The sequence below is a fragment of the Bubalus bubalis genome, chromosome 4, assembly GCF_019923935.1.
Source record: "Bubalus bubalis isolate 160015118507 breed Murrah chromosome 4, NDDB_SH_1, whole genome shotgun sequence".
NCBI lineage: Eukaryota > Metazoa > Chordata > Mammalia > Artiodactyla > Bovidae > Bubalus > Bubalus bubalis.
Window position 1 is genome coordinate 125,275,020 of NC_059160.1, and position 23,575 is coordinate 125,298,594.

The following is a 23,575-nucleotide window of genomic DNA, read 5'->3' on the forward strand; positions in this document are numbered from 1 at the left end:
ATTCCTCCTTGGCTGCCAGACTGTGCTCATAGCAGCAAAGAAGACTGTGACCTTGAGGTTCCAAAGACTCTTAACAGATATCTGTAAATGCAGATGCTAAAATTAGGATCTCGCAGCACAACAGCACTGGGCTGGGCCTTGGAGTTTGTTGTTTCAGAGTGAAAAGTGATCACCAACAACTGTCTTCCATCTCAATGGAAGGAGCCATGACTTGGGCCATTAAAGGACCCTTATGGGATTAGGAAGGGTTGAGTTTTCAAATATTTTCCCCTTTGGTTTGAAACAAGACAACATGGGCATGCATTTACCCCACTGACATGGTTACCAGAAGTATCGAGGGTGGGAGGTCTTGCTGGCTGGGTCAGCTTGAACAAGAGACAGGACGGATGGGTCTGAATTCTTCGGTGTCATCATTTCTGTATTTCTGGGTTATGCCTCACTCAGGATTGCAAAGGCAAATTGCAGTGAGTTGGAATGACCTGACATTTCTGTGACATCTGCTTTTGGTTGCAACTGAATTCTCCCAGACACCACACCACACAAGGGAAATGCATATGGAAAATATCTCATTAACATCTGTTAAGACAGACAATAAAAACAGACTACTCAGAACTAGCAAGATCCACTTTGAAGCCCGAGGAACCCTCTATGGCAATTTATGATGAACTGATGAAATTTTGCAGCTAATTGTTACGTGCCTATATTACCTTCTTGACGGAGGGTACTGTCATGGCAGGGTGCTGTGAATTCGATTGAAATTTTCTAACAATTCTTTAGCCCAGACACACGCTTAAGAGAAAAATGCAAGGTGTTAGAGCTGGAGGGGAACACAGAGACTGCTGACTCCCATAGCTGATTTTTCCAGATGCAAAATCATGTGCAGTCAGCGTACTTGACCTACCCAGGACCACACAGGTAACTGTGGCAATGCAGGCACTGGATCCCAAGTCTGAACACCCTGATCTGTACTTTATTTAAAGACTGCATTGTCCCTCTAAGAATGGTAGGTCTGCGTGTGCACAAGTGGCCAGACCGACGATGCTCCCCTGACTAACTGAAATAGGCCAAGACTTCCTTCATCAGTCAGGAAGCCAGAAAGGCAAGGAAAGGATTTGGTCTTACAGGGTGGAGACAAAATGTCTCCTTTCAATAGATCACCAAGTTCTCCATCTAACAGGAGCCAAAGAATAAGATCAGACCCCAGGCAGCTTACAAACAAGATTCTTCCCTCACCCAGACATCTGCACATTCGCAGTGGAGGCTGTGGACCATCAGGGCCATGTCACTGTGCTGGCAGTGAAGACTCCCCTGTGATGTGGCTATAGCTTAATTCTCATGTAAGGAGAGGTTAGCTCAAATTCAACAGGATGGCTTAAATGTAAACCAGGGTGCAGCACCCGCTGTGCATTGGGTACAGTGGCACATCGAAACTCAGAGAAAAGGGGCTGGGCGTTTTCCTGCCCCCACGAAGGCCCTGAAAGCACTGCTCAGCAGCAAGTGGGGCAGTCTGTGTCTCATTCTAGGTGCAGCTATGTCCGGTGATGCTGCAGAATCATCTGTCCTGCCACGTGGTGCTTTTTATTCAGAAGGCTGGCCCTTGCTTTGACGTGAGCTAGCAAAACCCAAGGACAGTGGGCCACTGGGGCGGGGCCCATGGCCAGAGTCTGGGAAGGTAGAAGAAGCTGAATCCTTCAGGTCCAAATTGGTTTCCCTACTTCACAAAAGCAAAAAGACTTGTTTTAAGAAGGGCTCTTCACCATGGAGAACAGTATGGAGATTCCTTTAAAAACTAGGAATAAAATTACCATATGACCCAGCAACCCCATGACTGGGCATATACCCTGAGGAAACCATAATGAAAACGGAAGTCTGTACCCCAGTGTTCATTGCAGCACTATTTACAATAGCTAGGACATGAAAGCAACCTAGATGTTCATCGATAGATGAATAGATAGAAGCTGTGGTACATATATACAATGGAATATTACTCAGGCATAAAAAGAAACACATTTGAGTCAGTTCCAATGAGATGGATAAACCTAAAGCCTATTATACTGAGTGAAGTAAGTCAGAAAGAGAAAATATCATATATTAAAGCAAATATATGAAATCTAGAAATATGGCACTGATGAGCCTACTTGCAGGGCTCAATGGAGACACAGAGAACAGACTTGCGGACACAGTGGGGAAGGAGAGGGTGGGGTGAATAGAGACAGCATGGAAACAAATACTATCATATGTAGACTAGATAGCCCATGGGAATTTGCTGTGTGACTCAGGGAGCTCAAACCAGTGCTCTGTGACAACCTAGAGGGGTAGGATGTGGTGGGAGAGAAGTTCAAGAGGGAGGGGACATATGTATACCTATGGCTGATTCATATTGAGGTATGGCAGAAACCAGCACAATATTGGAAAGCAATTATCCTTCAATTAAAAATAAATAATTTTTTTTAAAAAAAGTAACTCTGAAAAAAAAAGTTAGTAAAATGATAAGAGTAAAAAAAAAATAATAATGAAAGGGCTGTTAAGAAGACAAATATGAGCAAGGAGCCATGCAGGCTGAGACTGAGAGGGGAACAGATGGATGGGGTCAGCTGGGTTGACATTTCCTGCCCACTTTCTTATCACCTGGATTTCCCTGGTAGCTCAGATGGTAAAGCATCTGCATACAATATGGGAGACCTGGGTTCAATCCCTGGGTTGGAAGATCTCCTGGTGAAGGAAATGGCAACCCACTCCAGTATTCTTGCCTGAAAAATCCCATAGATGGAGGAGCCTGGTAGGCTACAGTCCATGGGGTCGGAAAGAGTCGGATACAACTGAGTGATTTCACTTTTCTTATCACCAGAGTGGCTCCTCAAACGTGACTGTGTTAGCAATAAAAGAATGAAGGTTGGAATGCTGTTTAAAGAAGAGAGCCTCCAGTACAGTGATTCATTAAGGGAACAAGGTACATTTGTTGTGGGTCCAGAGCCAGAGAGACTTGTCAGACTGGGAACACTTTCCCAGTGGAGACATTTGGTTTGGACTTTACTGGGTGGTCAAGTTTCTATGTAGGATCTTTTCCTGTGAACAAGAAAGGCTATGTCAATCTTATTAAGGAGAGAAGAGCCATCTGACTCTCACAGACATCACTCCCCTTGTGATAGGATCCAGTACTTGGTAGCTCAGCAGTAAAGAATCCACTTTGATGCAGGAGACTGCCTGAAATGCAGGAGACGTGAGTTCAATCCCTGGGTTGGGAAGATCCCCTGGAGGAGGAAATGGCAACCCACTTCAGTGTTCTTGCCTGGGAAATTCCACGGACAGAGAAGCCTGGCAGGCTACAGTCCATGGGGGGGTCGCAAAAAGTCGGACACGACTTAGCAACTAAACCACCATCACCACCAGTATAAACAAAAGAAAACACAGGATGAATGATGGGCTGGTCTTGCTCTTGGGTGGCATGGAGCCAACAGCATTTCAGGTTCACATCTGCGATTGCCTAGCTTTCCCGACTAACGGTCCCAGCCATGCAGCAAAGCCTAGATTGTGAATCTCAGCTCACTCTGAGCTTGAAGGCTCCGAAGAAGACCCACATGCTTGCTCCATTTTACTCCCATGCACACTGTGATTCAGGCTTTCCCATCTCCTGCCACACCCTCCACCTGGCCTCCTCGATAATTATCCAGATTCACAGAAATGGACACGTACAGAACTCTTGTCAATCTCTTATCCTAAACGGACCTTTATGGAGCTCTTGTCTTTTTCTCTCTTGGGAGAAGTGGCAATAACCCATCTCTTCCAAATTTACATTCATCCATTATTCTTTCTTTCCTTCAGTACTATTAATTGATCACTGACCATGTGTCAAGCACTGGGCTAGGTACAAAGGGTTCAATTAAAAACACAGATGGGACTTCCCTGGTGGTTCAGTGGTTAAGAATCCACCTGCCCATTCAGGGGACACAGGTTCGATCCCTGGTCCAGGAACTAAGATCCCACATGCCACAGTACAACTGAGCCCCTGAATCACAGCTACCGAGCCCTGCACATCTAGAGCCTGTGCTCCTCAACAAGAGAAGCCCCCACAATGAGAAGCCCGTGCACCCCAGCTGGAGAAATCCTGCACACAGCAACAAAGACACAGTGCTGCCAAAAATTAAAATTAAAAAACTTAGTATCTATCGTCAGGTGGACAGGGGCAGGGGACGTCTATTGAGGCTGGGAAGGTGGGCACATGGCAGGAGCTCCAATGCTGTTTTCCAGGAGAGGGAAGGAGGATGCCCAGGGGCAGCAGTAGGGGTCAGTGGTTGAAGGCTTGTGACAAGGTGAGGAGTCCCGCCTCTTTATCAGAGCAAATTGTGGCTTGACACTCCTGGGGCACACTCATCTTTCTCAGCACTTTAAAGAAATGCCTGCATCCCAGTGATGCCTTAGCGGAGGAGCAGAGGGTTTTCTCATTTTACAGGTGAGGAAACTGGAGATCCTTGGAGGTGACAGGGCCAGCCAAGGTCATATAGGAGCCCAAAGTAGAAGTTGAATAGTCAGCAAGGACCATGACTGGAGGGGGAAATGTGAATCTACTGCCCAAGGAGAACCCAGCTAATACATGGTATAAATTCTTAACAAGATTCTTTTAAAAAACCAAACTCCCTGATTGAAACTTAATCAGGAATGTATCGTGCAGGTTGGGACACTGAAGGTCAAGGCTGTGGAACTGCGCTCCATATATCTCTTATCCTACCTCCTAAAATATAGCCAGACAGAGAACCCTGTCCCCAGGCAGATCCTCTGTCTTGGGAAAGCAATAGGCTTTACTAACTTGCTATGTAATCATTCACAGGCCAACAGCAGACTAAGTGGTTTTGATTCAAGAGGAAAAACATAAAACAGGTGACCTTTGATATATGAACATGCAGAAGGAAGGGTCCAGAGATCAATCATTCTACACCACAGGTAGATAGTGACATATTTTCTCTGTTTTAAAAGGACCTGAGAAAAAACCACTATAATATTGTAAAGTAATTACCTTCTAATTAAAATAAATAAATTAAAAAAAAAAATAAAAAATGAATGGAGCTGAGGTTGGCACTCTCCACCCCAGGCCTTTATTATGAGGACAGCGTGAGTTAAAATACATTAAAGCGCTTAGGGCAGTGCTGGGCATAAGCACTCAATTTGTTAGCTGTCCTTGCCCTCAAGTTCTTGTAAAGATATGGGCACCCAGTTTGAGAAGCATGTGTGCAAAATGGCTCCAGTCATGCCTGACTCTTTGCGACCCTATGAACTGTTTCCCATCAGACTCCTCTGTCCTTAGGATTCTCCAAGCAAGGATACTGGAGTGGGTTGCCAGGCCCTCCTCCAGGGGATCTTCCCCACCCAGGGATCAGACCCAAGTCTCTCATGTCTCCTGCATTGATGGGCGTGTTCTTTAACCTTAGTGCCACCTGGCAGAGAAGTCTTCCAAAAGCACAAAACTCCCCCAAGATCCAGCAGCACTATGATTGTATCTTTAGGGAAAATAAGATCAAAGTAGACACAGGACTCTTCTCCCTGTAACACCCGGTGTAGACAATCCCACACTTCATTGTACAAGCAAGGCTTACCATACAGCAGTGGAGGTTGAGTAATTCACAGGTGTTCATGTAAAACAGCACGGCGGATCCTAGTGTGAACAATCAAGAAGAAGCGACTTTGGGACTTCCCTGGCGGTCCACTGGTTAAGAATCCACCTTCTAATGCAAGGGACACAGGTTCAATCCCTGGTCCAGGAACTGAGATCCCACATGCCATGGGGCAACTAAGCCCACACACTGCAACTATGAGCCCAAAAAAGAAGAAGAGGTGAGACCAATATAAACTGAATATATCCCATAGGAAGAGTGATGTTGCTAAAAGTGTGATGCTGCAAAATGATCACAGGTTTTAAATTTTATTTGTAACAATGTGGTATTTAATTAAATATATAATTTCTAAAAATCACTGGGAGATGATCTGACTGAGATATAAAAAGGAGGGGGAAATAAGCTATTTTCTACTTGAAAGGCCATCCTTTTGAGTGCCTTACATCAGTTTAACAAATCCATACTTGCTGTCCTCCATTTTCTGGCTAATCCTTCATCCCAGTCCCTGGACAAGAGATTTTGTGAGGAATGAATAAACTTCACCCTTTTGTGAAAGCCTTTAACCCTTGAAGTCACAGTGTGAGGAGATAAATCTGTGTAGTCAAAATCATCCTTAAAAATCTCTTTAGTCTTCCGTGCAAACAAGAGAGTACAGGCAGCCAGGGGAGTTTCAACAATTAAAAGACAATCCTTCTCTTTCAAAGGCACTGATCATTAGTCAATGGCTTCTAGAGCAGAAGAATGGTTAGTGTCTGCACCTTGAAATTTTTCTCCACCACATTTAAGAGCAAATAATTTTATTATTATTTTATAATTTTTTACTGAATGACCCCCTTCTTGGTTCCGCACTGGTTATATGCACACATGGGGTTGTTATTTGTGTATGCAGGGATGTTATGTGCACACACAGGCTTGTTGTGTGTATACACAGGGTTATCCCACTGCACCTTTTTCCATCTGATGATTTCTCTGTGCTTAGTCAGGACCTCCCCAGTGGCACAGTGATAAAGAACCCGCCCATCAACGCAGAAGATCCAGAAGACAGAGGTTCAATCCCTGGGTCAGGAAGAGCCCCTGAAGGAGGAATTGGCAACCCACTCCAGTATGCTTGCCTGGGAACTCCTGTGGACAGAGTAGCCTGACGGGCTACAGTCCATGGGGCCACAAAGAGTTGGACACAACTTAGACACTAAACAACTTCTTTGTATGCTTTCCTACAGAACTACTTGCTTTGACTTCCTGGGGGCAGCTTTCCCCCTCTGCTCTAGATTTAATCAGAATGTATTTGCATAATAATTTTTCTCATCTAACTTGCATACAGCCATGGTGGGAGTCAGCATCTTTTATCTTGGCAGCAATGGGCCCTGCCTGTGACCTCTTGTCTACTGAAAGAACAGAAGCACTCTGAATTGTAAATCTGACTGCTGCCTGATACTCCTCTCACCAGCAACGTATAATCTTTAGTCTGTAAATGTTTAATTGATAATGACTTCAACATTTCCAATATATATTTAATGCTTTGTTTAATTTCAAACACAGCTAAGTGCCAGCGCCAACACTGACTATTTATCTGACAAAAAATTCGTGTCCAGAATATATAAAGAAGTGTTAAAATTCACTTACAAGAAGACAAGCAATTCAATTAAAAGAAGCGGGGGGTGGGGGGGGACCATTAAATAAGACATTTCTCAGAAGAAGAGATGTGAATGGCCAGTTAGCATGTGAAAGATGTTGAGCATCATTAATTATCAGGGAATGCACATTAAAAACATAATATTTCATTTACAGATAATATTTTTTTAAAGGCCCAACAATACCAAGTGTTGGCAAGGAGGTGGAGCAATTAGAAATATTTTGTATATTTCCAGTAGCAATGGAAAAGCTTATAACTGTATTGGTTATTTGGCAGTTTCTTATAAAGTTAACATACACCTGCCATATGGTCCAGCCATTCAATTCCTAGGTATATTTACCCAAGAGCAATGAAAATACATATCCACACAAAGATGGGGGCACAAATATTTATAGCAGTTTTTTTCTTAGTGGCAACTTCAAATTGTCAACAATTCAAATATCTATCAACAGATGAACAAACTCCAATAAGCACTAACAATAGAACACTATTTAGCAATTTAAAAAAAAATGAAGAGCTCCTGAAAATAAATTCATTGAGCTATTTATTTCCATACCTTGTTCAATGTCAGCCTGTGTTCCTTCTTCCTCTTTTCATTTTATCTAGCTTTGTAGCTGAATTTATACAGGGTCCTATATAGAGTTCATGAGACTTCCCAGGTGGTGTTAATGGTAAAGAATCTGCCTCCCAACGCAGAAGATGTAGGAAGTGCAGGTTTGATACCTGAGTTAGGAAGATCCCCTCTAGCAGGGAATGGCAACCCACTCCAGTATTCTTGCCTGGAGAATCCCACGGACAGAGGAGCCTGGCAGGCTATAGTCCATAGGGTAGCAAAGAGTCAGACATGACTGAAGCAACTTAGCACATATGCACACATGGAGTTTATACAGGTTGTAATTCGTGGAGTTAACAGCATGGATATTATAAGTGAATAAAACCAAATACACACGAAAATATATACTATATGACATTCTAAGTAGGAAAAACTAAACTATTTGCTAAATGTCAGTGTATGTATGGGTTTTTTGTTGTTTGTTTTTTGTCCCTAGGGGGTAGTGCTATTGATATCTGAAATAATTAGGGATGATGAAGTTCTTTATACTATGTAACCCCTTTATACCTGAAAAGAATAAGATTACATGAAAAGAATAGTGAAGCACTTTGAAGGCTTTAGGACAACAGAGGAGAAAGAAAACAGCTTAACGCGTGTCTCCCTTCTCTAAAAGTTTCCTTCTCTGTAGAAGCACGTAGGATTATCACGTATTTTAGCACATTAACCATCTAATCAAAACTCGGGTTTTAGGACCACCACTATTTAAGGTAAGAAAAAATATATAAAATACTTCACAATGATAACATTCAAGCAAAAAAATCAATCAATTTTTCAATGAGCAGAAGAACTCTAAGCGGATCAGTATTGTGTATGGTGTGTGGATGGCTGTGGGCTTGTCTGGAATGGGGTACAAGAGAACTTTCTCAGGTGATGAAGATGCTCTCATGCATTCATCAAGATAGGGCTTCCCTGGTGGCTCAGTAGTAAAGAATCCGCCTGCCAGTGCAGGAGACATGGGTTAAATCCCTGGGTCAGGAAGATCTCCTGGGGATTTGGAAGAATTGATGCACAAGTGATGCTTTCAAATTGTGGCATTGGAGAAGACTCTTGAAAACCCCTTGGAGTACAAGGAACTCAAACCAGTCAATCCTGAAGGGAATCAACCCTGAATATGCATTGGAAGGACTGATGCTGAAGCTGAAGCTCCCATACTTTGGCCATCTGATTCAAAGAGGCGACTTAGTGGAAAAGACTCTGATTTGGGGAAAGACTGAAGGCAAAAAGGAGAAGAGGGCAGCAGAGGATGAGGTGGTTAGAGAGCATCACCAACTTAACGGACTTGAGTTTGAGCAAACTCCCAGAGATGGTAAAGGACAGAGGAGCCTGGTGTGCTATATAGTCCATGAGGTCACAGAGTCATTTACAATTTAACAAATAAACAACAACAATTCAGTAAGACAGATCGAAATGTGTATATCCTTTATTTTTTAAAGTGTCCATCTCAGTAGTGTGGCTATGTGGATTAAAAGAGATGCCCATAGAACATTAAGCATAGAGCCCAATGCATAATTGGTCTAATTTCTGAAATATTAATGTATCAGAAATTTCTGGTTTTAAAGTGGAAACTGTAATGAACTAGAGAAAATCATGTGTTGTAAAAGTTATCTATCAATTTAAAACTTCTCCCCAAATCCCGAAGACTTGGGACATTACGAAAGCAAGTGTAAGAACTTCAAGTGAAATGAATTAAGGAAAAGAAGGAAAATAGCTTCTCTTAAAGAGATAAGAAAAGAAAGATTAATTTTCCTTCCAACTTATAATAGTGTCTTTGTAGAATTAAACTACCACTTATTTGTAAGACCTAGTTAGACATGCAAAGTGTGCACATTCCAAGTTTGCAATTTAACAAAACATGTTTTCAATAAAGCAAGAGAAGCATTAATTAAAAGCTTGTTTGTTTGTTTAAATTACAATAGGAGACCATGAGGTAGTTTAGCAAAGTCCTTCAGTTTTCTAAAAAGAACTCCAGGCTTAAAGTTCACAAGTAGCTTAAAAGTAATTTATTTCCATATAAACTTGCATAGATGCTTTGATACTCTTAAATCCAGACCATTGGAACAAATCAAACCCGGTACAGAGAACTGAGCCTTTATCAAGTGGAAAGGTGAATTTGACAGTGGTTATTTTGTCCAAAAAGAATTCAGAGAGTTAGGGAAAAAGTGCAGATTTCTGCCATATTCCCAGGTATAAAAAGGGTTCTGAAAAGTTTTTTGAAGTAAACTCATAGTTATTAATTTCTGAACCCTGTACAAGGTCAGCGTGTGTTCCTTCCTCTGCTTTTCATTTCCTCTAACTTTTGTGGCTAGGTTTATAAGAATGGGCTCCCCACCCAGGGTGTTAGCCAACCAAGCATTGTTATATTGTCTTGTCAACTAGTTCTGGGACAAAGTGTGCTGGGGATGACACCTGGGTGCCATCATGGGCACTTGGTGTCCCCTAACCCAGCCAGGAGTTGACCTATATTAAAGCAAGTAGACTGCCCATTATTTCTCTAGCAAAATTGGGTTTATTTGGAGATTTGCAGAGTTGCAATTGGGGGTCTGCAATCATGGTGTGAACATGTGTGTGCTAAGTCGCTTCAGTCTTGTCCAACTCTACAACCCTCTGGACTCTAGCCCACCAGGCTCCTCTGTCCATGGGATTCTCCAGGCAAAAATACTAGAGTGGGTTGTCAAGCCCTCCTCCAGGGGAATCTTCTTGACCCATCTCTTATGCATCCCCATTGGCAGGCAGGTTCTTTGTGACTACCACCTGGGAAGCAGTCATAGTGAGCCACATGCAAATCCCCCACAAAAATGGAGGGGAGCACTGTTTCATAGAGGAGAAAAGGAAGTTGAGGTGGAAGTGGAGTAAAGAGTCCCCAGCTTATCATTGGTTAAGAGATAGTCTCTCATTAGCTGAGTCCTTCCCATGAAAGAAGAGGGGTCTTTCTCCTTCCTGTTGGTCTCTGCTATCAGCACAGGGCATGAGAGCACCCCCTCCTAATCTCCCAGGTCTATTTAATCAAAGTTTCTATATTACACAGGCCTGGCCTACTCTGAAGGGCTGAGTTCTTGCAAAGCAGAGTAATATTTGTAGCCAGACACAGTGCAATTCATGTAAAGCATCAACATGCCAGTACCACTGAGCTGCAGACTTAATATGTTGTGTGTGCAACAAAGCAAAGACTCATCTTTCCACTTACACAAAATGCAATGGTTTGTAGACCAGACACTGATAGCATTTTGAACTTTTCCTATAGTCAGCTTGCTGCTGCTGCTAAGTCGCTTCAGTCGTGTCCAACTTTGTGCGGCCCCATAGACAGCAGCCCACCAGGCTTCCTGTCCCTGGGATTCTCCAGGCAAGAACACTGGAGTGGGTTGCCATTTCCTTCTCCAATGCATGAAAGTGAAAAGTGAAAGGGAAGTCGCTCAGTTGTGTCCGACTCTAGCGACCCCATGGATTGCAGCCTACCAGGCTCCTCCCTCCATGGGATTTTCTAGGCAAAAGTACTGGAGTGGGGTGCCATTAAGCCACTATTTCCTGATGCTTGATTGTTAGAATATAGTGGTGTAATTATCTTTAAGCCAGAAATGACAGTGGGAAATGTTGTCATTGAACTGGATTCCCTGCATTCACTGGGGATTTTGGGGCCTGAGGTGTCAGGGTTAGGCAGAAGCATCACAGATGAGGACATGTGGTAATGGACAGTAGAGCCAAAGCTATGCAGTCATCAGATATGAGACAGCATAATTCAGCCAAGTAAATTTTGAAGATCTAATTGGTATTATTAAATGATTCATAAACTAGGCAGCATAGTATTTAGGAAGCAGAGGGGAGCTCCAGGGGCCACAGAAGGGAAAGGTTTTTAAAGGCAGGAGGAAAAAGTCAAAACCAGAAAAACGGATTATTTCAGATTAAGTCATCTCCCTTTGGGGACAAAAGGGTCTTATCAGGGGGCTTACCTCATCTTCCCTTGGGGGATTGAAAGAACTCATGGGACAGATGACCTCATTGGTACTGACCAGAAAATTCCTGCCTCACTGGTTAAGACTAAGTGTCTGGGGGACGTTGAAGTTTCACTTAGGTTCTGTATTAAACCCCGATTTGGAGGTGTGGCCTGGCATAAGGGGCTCTATTTTGGGCCTGTGGTTTTTGTTTTAACACAGACCATTCAGTAATTAGAATAGTCTGACCTGCAGTGTCTTTGGTGATGGTCACGGTGCCCCTAGAAGTGAAAGACTTGGGAACTTCCTAAAGTCTTACTTTGTGTAAGTGGAAAACCTCGACATCTGTTGAACAGAAGTCTGAGCTGAGTCACCACAATAAACTGTTAACAGCCTCTCCACCAGTTCCCAGATTTGAGTTTTTCAAGCTCAACTCTGGGCTAGGCCTCTCGGGAGGCAAGAAAGACCCCCAGGGTGCAGAGTTAGAGGAGGCACTCCCTCCTGGGTTATGCAAGTGCAGGATCACCCCCGTAGGACGTTAAGATCAACCCCCTCCTTTAATTCTATGCAGGAGTCCCCATCTTGCTTCACCCTGGCCCCAGCCAACAGAGGCCCTTGCCTGAAAGGGAGGCCAAGTCCCCCAGAGGAAGGATGATGCTGCACAGCAAATGTTTAGACTGTAAATCTTCCTCCAAAAGGCCCTGTGGTCATTTACCAGAGGGACTGTGTATTGAGGAAAGGTAAATAATCAGACTTTTCTAGGATTACAGAACACTGGCTCTACACTGAAAGGGATTTATGGAGCCAGAACACCTCTGTGCTCCACTTCCTAGTCAGAAGGGGGCTTATGTAGGGCAGGTGAGTGCATCTAGACAGAAATCCATTTCATAGTGGGCTTAGTGAGTCCTGAACACCCCCTTTGGTGATTTCCCCAATTTGGAATGCACACTTGAAACATGCCCTCGGGCAGGGTGGGCTCTGGGTGAGGGTGAGTCACATGCATCTTATAAGGAATGGGTTCCTTGTTTCTCTGCTGCAGTGTCTGCAACGCGGCTTCTTCCCGAGCTCCGGGTATTGATGGCAGATCTCGCCGCAAGGTGGACTCTGCAAGCCCAGGAGCAACCCAGAGGAAGGAGGAGCCCAGGCCGGCCCCGCCCCCGAGGCTGCCGCATAGCACACAGAGCCCTCAGCTAGGACCTAGGTTGCAATCACTACGCCTCTGACCCCATGTGTCTTTGCACCAGCAGTACCAAATTCAGGCCAAGGACGGGAATATCTGCTTGTGCAGCCCTGGTCACTTGCTTTTCCTTTCCTTAACTGCATCAGTTCAGTTCAGACGCTCAGTCGTGTCCTACTCTTTGCGACCCCATGAATCTCAGCACGCCAGGCCTCCCTGTCCATCACCAACTCCCGGAGTTCACTCAGACTCAGGTCCATCGAGTCGGTGATGCCATCCAGCCATCTCATCCTCTGCCGTCCCCTTTTCCTCCTGCCCCCAATCCCTCCCAGCATCAGAGTCTTTTCCAATGAGTCAACTCTTCGCATGAGGTGGCCAGAGTACTGCAGTTTCAGCTTTAGCATCAGTCCTTCCAAAGAAATCCCAGGGCTGATCTCCTTCAATGGCACCCCACTCCAGTACTCTTGCCTGGGAAATCCCATGGATGGAGGAGCCTGGAAGGCTGCAGTCCATGGGGTCGCTGAGGGTCGGACACGACTGAGCGACTTCCTTTTCACTTTTCACTTTCATGCATTGGAGAAGGAAATGGCAACCCACTCCAGTGTTCTTGCCTGGAGAATCCCAGGGACGGGGGAGCCTGGTGGGCTGCTGTCTATGGGGTCGCACAGAGTCGGACACGACTGAAGTGACTAGCAGTAGCAGATCTCCTTCGGAATGGACTGGTTGGATCCCCTTGCAGTCCAAGGGACTCTCAAGAGTCTTCTCCAACACCACAGTTCAAAAGCATCAATTATTCAGTGCTCAGCTTTCTTCACAGTACAACTCTCACATCCATACATGACCACTGGAAAAACCATAGCCTTGACTAGACGGACCTTTGTTGGCAAAGTAATGTCTCTGCTTTTGAATATGCTATCTAGATTGGTCATAACTTTCCTTCCAAGGAGTAAGCGTCTTTTAATTTCATGGCTGCAGTCACCATCTGCAGTGATTTTGGAGCCCCCAAAAATAAAGTCTGACACTGTTTCCACTGTTTCCCATCTATTTCCCATGAAATGATGGGACCATAGGCGGCTGGAAACTAGGTATCACATGTAAAGAGGTGAACCATTCCTCAAACACAGGAAAGGATCTAGGTGCTGGGGAGCTAGAGTGAACCCTGAAGTTGAACTATGCTTTTTCATAATATTGTTGTGAGAAACAGTGATGTAAGAGCTTAGCAAGTGCTTGGCACATAGGAAGTGAGCCGAATATTTCTTATGTTTCATGAGGAAGAAGTGGAGGAGACGTCTCTACTTGAGGAAGACTGAACTCTACACATCTGACATATCTGGACAAATCCAGAGGCATGCAGGGGCGGGCTGTTGGATCAGGTCTCCTGATGGAATAGCAGAATAGGAGAAACACGGGTCACAGAAGGAAACGCTCACCAATATCACGGGGAGGCGGCACCTCAGCAAATCCTTGATTGTAGGATTTGAACAACAGGGTAGGACAGACCAGCAGTTTCTTTTCAAAGAAACTGGGAGGGGGTGGGGATGGAGGGAGAGAGAGAGAAAGAAAGATGGAAGGTTAAATTGAAGGAATAAATTAAAGCAATGCAGGACTTCCTTGTTGGTCGAGTGGGACACTCTGTGCTCCCAATTGCAAGAGGCCCAGGTTCAATCTTGATCAGGGAACTAGACTCTACACGATGCCACCAAGAGTTTGTTTGCATTCAGGCGTGTGTGCAGTCATGTCTGACTCTTTACAACCCCATGCACTGTAACCCACCAGGCTCCTCTGTCCATGGAATTTTCCAGGCAAGAATACTGGAGTACATTGCCAGTTCCTCCTCCAGGGGATCTTCCTGACCCAGGGATGGAATCCATGTCTACTGTATTGGCAGGTGGATTCTTTACCACCGAGCCACCAGGGAAGCCCAAGAGTTCACATGCCACAACTAAATATCCTACATGCCACAAGGAAACTCGAAGATCCCAGGTGCTGCAACTAAGACCAGGCACAGCCAAATAAATAAATATATATTTTTTATAAACTTAAAAGGGATGCAAGATGTTTCAACATCTTGATTACAATGATTAAATTACAAGATGATTACAATATATAAATCTTATATATTGTGGTTACATTTTTTAGAGTATCCTAATATTTCAGAAAGGTGTATTAAAATAGTTATCAATGAAATGATATGATGTCAGATATTTTGCTTGAAAAAACCCAGTGCGGGATTAGGAGGAAGGGAGAGATGAGGAAGTGCAGATGAAACGAGGTCAGCCGTGAGCTGGCAATTGCTGAAGTTGGTTCTGGGTCCAAGGGGCTTATTATTCTGTTCTCTCCACATTTTTACATCTTTGAAATTTTACATAATAAAAACTTAGGGAAAAAAAAAAAAGAGAAGACAAAAGCAAAACCCCTGGAGTATAAAACAAGTCTAAGAAATGCCTCTAAGAGGAATGCGAGAGCTCAGAGAAGGTGCAGTTACACAGCTGGCAGGTTGGCCTTCCAGGCTCACAGGAGCGCTGGGATCTAGTAATCTGGCTGACAGACTTTACATGGTTTAAGAGCCTCTCCATAAACAATCTCACTTCATACTTGAAGCACACCTGAGGGTCCTGCAGGGCAGGAATGTCATTTTCATTCTTTTGATCGTGGACCCTGAGGCTCCAAGAAGTTGCACAACTTGCCTAGGGTAACATAACAAGTTGGTTCTCAGCTCAGCCACTTGAATTCCCACTTTAATGCTCCTTCCATGGTTCCACGTATTTATTTCTATCCAATGTGACCGTGCTCAGCTGTCATTCGAGCTCCTGTGGCAGGAAGCCAGGCTGAAAGGTCCAGGTTTTGCTCATTAAGGTGTGGACTGTCAAGTCTTCTTGGGTAAAGATGGGCAGTGTCCCCACTATTAAGCCTCAGGTCTGTGGGATGGCAGGGGGCTGCTTGTCTGGCGTGGGATGGTGGGCTCTGTGTGTGCCCAGGGTTGGGTGTAACTATATGAAGCAGACTTGACATTCACACAGCCCTATTTTCCTTCCACCGCTGAGCTCAAGCACATCACACCGTTTGTTCCTATTCTTTTTTTAAGTTTTTTTTTTTTTTGATGTTGGTCATTTTTTCAGAAGCCTTTATTTAAATTGTTACAATATTGCTTCTGTTTTATGTTTTTATTTTTTAGCCATGAGGTATGTGGGATCTCAGCTCCCTGGCCAGGGCTTGAACCTGCAACCCCTGTATTGGAAGGTGACATTTTAACCACTGGATCTTCGGGGAAGTCCCCATTTGGCTCTATCCTTTCCCACTTTCCCTTCCACCTTTGCTCCCTTGCCGCTCCAGTCAGCGTACCTGGGAGAGCAGTCCTCCAAGACCATCTCTCAGCCATGTATAAAGAATCTGACTTGTGGCAGCTGCAAGAAAAGAGCAGGTCTGGGCTTAGGACAATCATGGATCTTCCAGCGACCAGTGCTGAAGTATCTAGTTGGCGTTCTTTACTAGGGACACAGAGGGAACAGGTATCTCATTATCCTAACCCAGCCTGAGGGGCCAAATTAGCAGTCCCGGAAGCACCCCTCCCAAGTACCTTCACCAGCCCTTACCAGACTGGTTTACCAGCTTCCAGCTCTAATGAAACCACCTGCTGGATGAGATCCACCCTGGGATGTTGGAGTCACTCTGCACCACTGAAGGTCTCTCTTCCGATTGCCTCCCGCTCCTCATCTTCACCCAGTGAAGTCATGCATCTTCTATGGCCCAGCTCAAGACACACCTTCTCCACAACTGCTTCTCTGACCACTCAAGCCTTTACTAATCTCTTTTCTTCTGCCTAACTTACCATATGTTGATTTCTTTAATTTAAAGTTTTTAACTGTGGTACAATCAGTTCAGTTCAGTCACTCAGTTGTGTCTGACTCTTTGTGACCCCATGGACTGCAGCATGCCAGGCTTCCCTGTCCATCAGCAACTCCCGGAGTTTACTTAAACTCATGTCTGTTGAGTCGGTGGTGGCATCCAACCATCTCATCCTCTGTCATCCCCTTCTCCTCCCACCTTCAATCTTTCCCAGTATCAGGGTCTTTTCCAATGAGTCAGTTCTTTGCATCAGGTGGCCAAAATATTGGAGTTCCAACTTCAGCATCAGTCCTTCCAATGAATATACAGGACTGATTTCCTTTATGATGGACTAATTGGATCTCCTTGCAGTCCAAGGGACTCTCAAGAGTCTTCTCCAACAACACAGTTCAAAAGCATCAATTCTTTGGCACTCAGCTTTCTTTATAGTCCAACTCTCACATCCATACATGACTACTGGAAAAACCATAGCTTTGACTAGACAGACCTTTGTTGGCCAAGTAATGTCTCTACTTTTTAATATGCTGTCTAGGTTGGTCATAATTTTTCTTCCAAGGAGCAACGTCTTTTAATTTCATGGCTGCAGTCACCATCTGCAGTGATTTTGGAGCCCCCCAAAATAAAGTCTGTCACTCTTTCCACTATTTCCCCATCTATTTGTATGAAGTGATGGGACCAGATGCCATGATCTTAGTTTTCCAAAGGTTGAGTTTTAAGCCAACTTTTTCACTCTCCTCTTTCACTTTCATCAAGAGGTTTTTTAGTTCTTCCCTTTCTGCCATAAGGGCAGTGTCATCTGCATATCTGAGGTTATTGATATTTCTCCCAGAAATCTTGATTCCAGCTTGTGCTTCATCCAGTCCAGCATTTCCTATGATGATAAGCAGTGTGACAATATACAGCCTTGATGTACTCCTTTCCCGATTTGGAACTAGTCTGTTGTTTCATGTCCAGTCTAACTATTGCTTCTTGACCTGCATACAGATTTCTCAAGAGGCAGGTCAGGTGGTCTGGTAGTCCCATCTCTTTCAGAATTTTCCACAGTTTATTGAGATACACACAAAGTCTTTCTCATAGTCAATAAAGCAGAAGTAGATGTTTTCTGGAACTCTCTTGCTTTTCCAATGATCCAACGGATGTTGGCAATTTGATCTCTGGTTCCTCTGCCTTTTCTAAATCCAGCTTGAACATCTGGAAGTTCACAGTTTACGTACTGTCGAAGCCTGGCTTGGAGAATTTTGAGCATTACTTTGCTAGAGTGTGAGATGAGTGCTATTGTGTGGTAGTTTAAGCATTCTTTGGCATTGCTTTTCTTTGGGATTGGAATGAAAACTGACCTTTTCCAGTCCTGTGGCCACTGCTGAGTTTTCCAAATTTGCTGGCATATTGAGTGCAGCACTTTCACAGCATCATCTTTTAGGATTTGGAATAGCTCCACTGGAATTCCATCACCTCCACTAGCTTTGTTCGTAGTGATGCTTCCTAAGACCCACTTGACTTCACATTCCAGGATGTCACCATGGTGATTATCTGGGTCATAAAGATCTTTTTTGTACAGTTCTTCTGTGTATTCTTACCACCTCTTCTTAATATCTTCTGCTTCTGTCAGGTACATACCATTTCTGTCCTTTATTATGCCCATCTTTGCATGAAAATTTCCCTTTGTATCTCTAATTTTCTTGAAGAGATCTCTAGTCTTTCCCATTCTATTGTTTTCTTCTGTTTCTTTGCATTGATCACTGAGGAAAGCTTTGTTCTCTCTCCTTGCTCTTCTTTGGAACTCTGCATTCAAATGGATATATCTTTCTTTTTCTCCTTTGCTGTTCGCTTCTCTTCTTTTCATAATTTGTAAGGCCTTCTCAGACAACCATTTTGCCTTTTTGCATTTCTTTTTCTTGGGAATGGTCTTGATAACTGCCTTCTGTACAATGTCATGAACCCCTGTTCATAGTTCTTCAGACACTCTATCAGATCTAACCCGTTGAATCTATTTGTCACTTCCACTGTATAAGTGTAATATGGTTCACTGCTCATAACATAAAGTGCGCCCTCTTAAGCCTGAGTGTATGGCTCATGGTGTTAAGTGCATCCACAACGCTGTGCACCTGTCACCACCATCTACCTCCAGAGCTCTTTTCATCTTGCAAAACTGAAACTAACCATTAAATAATAACTTCCATCTCCCCCTCTCCAGGCCCTGCCAACCACCATTCGACTTTTCATCTCTATGGATTTGACTATTCTACGTGTCTCACATATAAGTGGTTGTTGTTGCTCAGTTGCTCAGTCATGTCCAACTTTTTGCAACCCCCTGGACTGCAGCACACCAGTCTTCTCTCTTCACTATCTCCTGGAGTTCACTCAAACTCATGTCCATTGAGTCTGTGATGCCATCCAACCATCTCATCCTCTGTCTCCCCTTTCTTCTCCTGCCCTCAGTCTATCCCAGCATTTCCCAGTGCATTGGCTCTTCACATCAGGTAGGCAAAGTATTGGAGCTTCAGGTTCAGCATTGGTCCTTCCAATGAATATTCAGGATTGATATAAATATATATATATATATATATATGGAATCATACAGTATTTGTCTTCTTGTGTCTGGCTTACTTCCCACAGCATAAAGTCCTCAAGGTCCATCCATGTTGTAGCATATATCAGAATTCCCTTGTTTTTTAAGGCTAGATAATATTTCATTGTGTGGATAAACCACATTTTGTTTATCCTTTCATCTGCTGATGAGCACTTGGGTTACTTCTACCCTTTGTCTCTTGAAAATAATACTGCTATAACATGGGTGTACAAATATCTCTTTGTGTCTCTGCTTTCAATTCTTTTGGGAATATTCAGAAGCAGAATTACTATATTGGTTTATATGGTGATTCTAAGTTTTGGAGGAACCGCCATAGCATTTTCTACAGCAAACTGTGCCATTTTACGTTTCTATAAACAGTACACAAGAATTTTAATTTTTCCACACGTTCATCTACATTTGTTATTTTCCATTTTTCAGATAGTAGACTTCAGCTGAGCGCCAAAGAATTGGTGCCTTTGACCTGCGGTGGTGGGGAAAACCCTTGAGAGTCCCTTGGACAGCAAGGAGATCAAACCAGTCCATCCTAAGGGAACTCAACCCTGAGTATTCACTGGAAGGACTGATGCTGAAGCTGAGGCTCAAATACTTTGGCCATCTGATGCAAGGAGCTCATTCATTGGAAAAGACTCTCATGATGGGAAAGATCGAAGGAAGGAGGAGACAGGGATGACAGAGGATGAGATGGTTGGATGGCATGACTGATTCAATGGACTTGAGTTTGAGCAAACTCCGGGAAATAGTGAAGGACTGGGAAGCCTGGAGTGCTGCAGTCCATGGGGTTGAAAAGAGTCATACATGACTGAGCGACTGAACAACAACAGCAATAAAACTATTAACAAAAGAAAGATCTTTCAAAACTGTTCCATTTAAAATACTGAGTTGGAAATTCATTTATTTAGCAAGCATAACTGAACACCTAAATGCTGTGGTTATAGTGGTGGAAAAAGCTGGAACCAGTTCCCTCACTCATAAAGCTTTTATTTTAGCAGAGGAGAAAGCAATTTTATAAATTTAAATATCTACATTATTCAATTACAACTATGGCAATTGACAAAAACTACAAGTTCAGAAACCTGAAGGAGCATTTATCAGGGACACCTGGTATGTACTAGGGAGCCAAGAATGCTGAATAAATGTGAGTTAGAGGAAGATAGGCGAAAATAGCAACCCACTCCAGTATTCTTGCCTGGAAAATCCCATGGACAGAAGAGCCCGGTGGGCTACAGTCCATAGTGTTGCAAAGAGTCGGACATGACAATGAGGGGAAGATGGGAGCACAGAGAGCCTTTGAAGCAGAAGAAATAGCATGTGCAAAGGCCCTGGGGAAGAGACAATATGAGACTTTTGGGCACGTGAGAACATTTAATATCTCCTCCACACCAGGCAAGAGCCCTAAACAACTCAAGATTGGCCTGGTCCTCCTATCCAACGTCATCATTTCTACATCCAGGCAGGGGCTCCCAGGAGTCAACTACCCTCAGCTCTTCAAACATAAGGGTCTGTAGAGCACAGAACAGGACCAAGCATTGAGTCACTTTTCTCAACTCTCTGTGACTCAACTGGGAGCACTGTTCTGAAATAAGGGTTGGAGGCGAAGTCCTCAGGTAGATTATGTTCTGAATGTCTATTCATGATCATGTGCTAAGCGGCTTCAGTCGTGTCCAACTCTTTGTGACCCCATGGACTGTAGTCTGCCAGACTCCTCTGTCCATGGGATTCTCCAGGCAAGAATACTGGAGTGGGTTTGCCATGCCCTCCTCTAGTGGATCTTTCTGATGCAGTGATCAAACCCGTGTCTCATATCTCCTGCATTGGCAGGCAGGTTCTTTACCACTAGCACTATCTGGGCAGCCCCTGAATGTCCATATCCTTGTGAAAATCTGTGCTCACACTGGGGTGACTGAAATGCAGCACCCAGGATCTCTGATCAGGGAGACAGGAGAGAGCAGAACCTGCCTTAAAAAGGCCCCCAGTTACTTTTTGGCCGGCCACAGACTAATGCTTTACCTATCCAACCCACCAGATTTCAGACCTCATTGGCATTAGGAGAGGATGATGAACTTTGGTCCAGGAAAGGAATCAATGACGTTCTTCCTCAGGAAGACTGAAAATACACAATAGAAAGGAAAATGAATTATTCCTTAAGTTTCCTCTAGCTTTCAGCCAGCAAAACCTTTTATCAACTTGTTGGCAAATGGAGCTGAAACCATGCCCTCAACTAGGAATGGACCAGAGGGCATGGGAGACGGGGAGGAGAACCCAGGCTCCCATAAGGATGAAGATGGCTAATTAACACCCACGGCCTCTTTTGCCTGGGATAATGGTGCAAACAATTCTGGGGATGATGTCTTTCGACCAAATTAAAAAGCAATTAGTTTCCCCTGCAGATTATTTACAGGGAAAGACAATGAAACTTGAATAAATGTTGTTAAGCTTGTACCTAGTCAGAGGAGAGGCACTACCTGATGTAGCTGTGCTGAGAGAGGCTGAGGTGGGAGGAGAGGATGTCTGACTGAGCCCAGCAGAAGGACAGGGGCTGTGTCTCTCTGAGGACCTGCAGTCTCACACCCAGTGAGATTTGGGGGTAAGACGGGGGCCTGCTTGGCTCACTCCGTTATTTACAGACCCAGGGATCTCAGAGTTAGCTGGTCCACACACACAGATGTGATAGGAATTATTATCCTAGACAGCCCTGGAGGAGAATTAGAATCAGAAAGAGCTGTCCATTCTCTCTGTCCTTCAAGAACTACCTTACATCTCTTAGGTACAGTAAGTCCCCTACATGTTACAAATGTTGCAGTTCAGTCACTAAGTCATGTTTGACTCTTTTTTGACCCCATGGACTGTAGCCCGCCAGGCTCTTCTGTCCATGAGCTTTCCCAGGCAAGAATACTGGAGTGAGCTACCATTTCCTTCTCCAGGGGATTTTCCCAATCCAGGGATTGAGTCCATATCTCTTGCACTGGCAGGCGGATTCTTTACCACTGAGCCCCCAGGGAAGCCCCAAGTCCCCTACATACAAACCTTCAAGATGGGAACTTTCAAAGATAGGAACATGCCCAGCTGTTTTGCTGTACTTTTCAAGGTACTGTACCGTCAGATTAAAATGTTTTCTTTATTCTTTGTGTATTATTTGTGTGAAAAGCATTATAAACCTATTACACTACATTGCTATATAGCAGATTGTGTTAGTTGGGTACCTAGGCTAACTTTGTTGGACTTAGGAATAAACTGGACCTACGAACGTGCTCTCGGAACAGAACTCCTTCGTATGTAGGGGACTTGCTGTAACATGATGCTTGTTTTCCTAGAAGAAGGAAGAGTAACCAACGGAGCAGGTTTGTAGTCCTCAGGTGAACTTTTCACTTTAAGATGTTGCCCATGACCTATTTTCAGGACAAAAGTTAAAAATCTGTATCAGACAGACTCCGGCACCCAAATACCTGAGTTTGAATCATATATACACATGCACAGATATACATATATACACAGACACACACACAATCACACCTGAATATGTATGTGTGTGTATATGCATGGTGGTCTTGGGTCAGTTCCTTTGTCCCTCTCTATTTTGGTTTGTCCATAGATAAAATGAAGTTTTGGTGAGGATTAAAGAAGTTACTATAATTTTAAGTGCTCTGAGAAGAGAACTTGGCACATGGTAAACAACAGGTAAATGTTAGCTATTACCTTTTGTTAAATATGTCTAAATATTACAAGGTTGGAGGCCAGAATGCAATGCCAGCTTTCCCAATGTCAATTGCTATTCAAAAAGGTAGGTAATCTAAAGGGTGAGAAAGGAATTCTTCCTCCAGGAGCTCAGATAATGGTATTTTCATGTTGAATGAAAAATAAGAGCTCATGGACATTTAATGTTTAAAAAAATTTAAACCTAGGTATATAAGTCTGCTCACCAGTGTTTTTTAAAATTTATTTATTTTTTAATTGAAGGATAATTGCTTTACAGAATTTTGTTGTTTTCTGTCAAACATCGACAAGACTCGGCCATAGGTACACCCATGTGCCTTCCTCCAAAACCTCTCTCCCATCTCTCTCCCCATCCCACACTTCTAGATTGTCACAGAGCCCCTGTTTGAGTTCCCTGAGTCATACAGCAAATCCCTATTGGCTATCTATTTTACATATGGTATTTTAAGTTTCTATGTTACTCTCTCCAT